Source organism: Nanorana parkeri, unplaced genomic scaffold, assembly GCF_000935625.1.
Source record: "Nanorana parkeri isolate BGI_ZX_2015 unplaced genomic scaffold, ASM93562v1 scaffold1694, whole genome shotgun sequence".
In the NCBI taxonomy this organism is placed as follows: domain Eukaryota; kingdom Metazoa; phylum Chordata; class Amphibia; order Anura; family Dicroglossidae; genus Nanorana; species Nanorana parkeri.
Window position 1 is genome coordinate 187,670 of NW_017307962.1, and position 2,572 is coordinate 190,241.

The following is a 2,572-nucleotide window of genomic DNA, read 5'->3' on the forward strand; positions in this document are numbered from 1 at the left end:
TTTTTGTATGGTTTGCACTGTGTTCAGCAGAACAACCAAGTGTACATGTGCACATGAGCGCTGCTGTTCTGTGGGTTTAATAAAACTCAATAGAAGTGGGGAGCTCATCCATCCCATGTGAAGGACTGGATGGTTTCTTACATGGCTGCCAACATGCCCTAAAAAACATAAGTTCATAAGACATCACCTGGTAAGAACCACAAATATATATGCAAGAGCTGACCGTTTTATGTTTGCTGTCTACCCAAGTGTACAGTCTATTAGAAACATTAACATAAATAGGTTTATTTAATAAGACAAAGAGCAAAACGCAGTAACCCAAAGCAATCTAAATGATTTCTTATCCAGTCTGACCACAGTAAAGTAAAATCTAATTGATTGCTTAAGATTGCTGCACTTTGCACATTATCAGTGCTCTTTGCACTGCTTTAGTGAATAAGCCTGAAAATGTGCCTGAAGTATATACTCCACCCCTTCTTATCTGTTTGTATTTCTAATACACTTATGTATGTCTTGGAATGTTTCCTGTAGCTATTTCTTGTACATCAACCTTCATTTTGTTTAAGGGCAATTTCAATTTCTGGGGCCTTGAAAGGAAACATTTAAAACAGACCCATAAAAATTAAGGTTTAACTAAAATTGTCAAACATATGACAAAGTGCCTGTAAAATCTGAAAAATTTACATGGGTAGATTTTAAAATAATGCAGTCTGGCCCACTGTGTGCACATCATCTATGTCAGTGCACAGGGTTTGTGTGTACTGCAGATCTGAAGCATTGTGCTAATGACACCATCTGCCCTACTTATCAACATCTGCATAACTATACTGTTAAAGCACTTGGAAACATTTCCTGCACCTCTTTACATCAAAAGCATGGGTGCATGAGTAGTCCATCAGAGGACAGTAATCAAACAACAAGAAGAAAACACCGGCCTTGTGACAGTTAACACATATAGTGCTGCAATTTCCCAAAGGGGATCCTCAGTGAAGGACAGCTACTAACCTCCTCAAGGGTTAGTTTTTGGTACTCTTGATGTCTAAAAATATTATTGCTTTCACCCAGTTCACTTTGTGTAATACAGGACCAGGCAATTAACTTTGTGGGCTAGCTCTGTTCAGTTACTAGATGTATTAGGGCCACCAAAGCATTTTGAACCTTGAAACAACAGTGCAGCCTTTCAGATGCAATTAAGGTGTTATGGGGGAAAACTTAATAACTGCAGCAGCTGGGTTATATAAAAGACTATAATTGCGTAAATCATTCACACTGCCCAGAATATCATAGGAAGCTTAAAAGTAGTGCAATTTAAACACATCTATTACATGTATGAGTGATTTCTTTGGTCATGCAGGTAATGACTATATTCTGTAAATAGGAGTGTGAGGGTACCTGAATCTGTGCATTTTGTGCCTTATTCATAAAAATACAAAATATAGTATGTCAGGTGTGTCCAGTATAACACACCTTATCTTTCAAGTGTCAGAAAACTCTAGATTAAGGCCTTGTGATAACTACATAGGAAGAAGGACACGTCTTAGAACACAGGTTGTGGTTGGAACACTACTTATGATAAAATTCCGGCTCCAGAACATTGAATAACAAATTCTTTAATTTCTGAAGATTTCTAAGCTAATGCAGCACCTACTAGAACGGTGCAATGCGTTTACAAGTACCTCTCTGTCACTGATGTTTAACACAGATTTTTTTTTTTTGTAATTCAAAAGATGTGCTTAAACCATGTTTATGTTTATTGAGCATAACGTAGACTGTTTTCAAAGCAGAGGTTGCATTTGTTTTAGTATTACTCAAAAAAAACCTTCATCTAAAATTTGTGTCTAACTAGATTATATTTTATACAAGGAAGGGAAATAAAATTCACTACTTCACTATTCTTTTTTTTTTAATAAAAATGGTCTATTAAAAATATAAAAATATGTTGAACTGTATTTCTTGTGGCCAAAGCTGAGAACTCTAATTTTTAGATTTGGGGCAATATTTTAATTTAATTACTACCAGTTATGCAATCTATGTCAACGTTGTCATTTGGGATTATTTTAAGTGAAAATGCTGATGTGTTTTCATGTGTAAGATTGTGGTGTGAGCACTAGAGCCTAAAGAAGCCAAACCACAAACTTTGTTAACTTGGATAACATTGTACTGCCTTGTAGATCGTAATGTGAGTTCTATCAGTATTTATGTTGATGTTTCTAACATTCAATTTAGGCTAAACAATTCATTTAATAAAAGTGCTTTATCCATTTGTGCAAAGGTTAAATCAGATTGTATCTTTTTTATATTCGTCCAGCATATAAAAGTAACCATTGAAATAAGTTGCTCTATCCTGTTCTGTAGAGTACTTTAACGTGTAGATATCTTGTAAAGTTGTATTGTGAATGTGTAAATAATTCTGTACTTTTGGGTTTTTAACACAGCATGAAAAGTTAAAATAAAATATCGAAATGAAAGAATATTTTTGGATCTCACTTTATCCTTGCATATGGTTAGAACAGTTAAAAAAAAAAAACAAACAACAACTTTGAAGAGAACATATACTGTACTAATGCAGGAC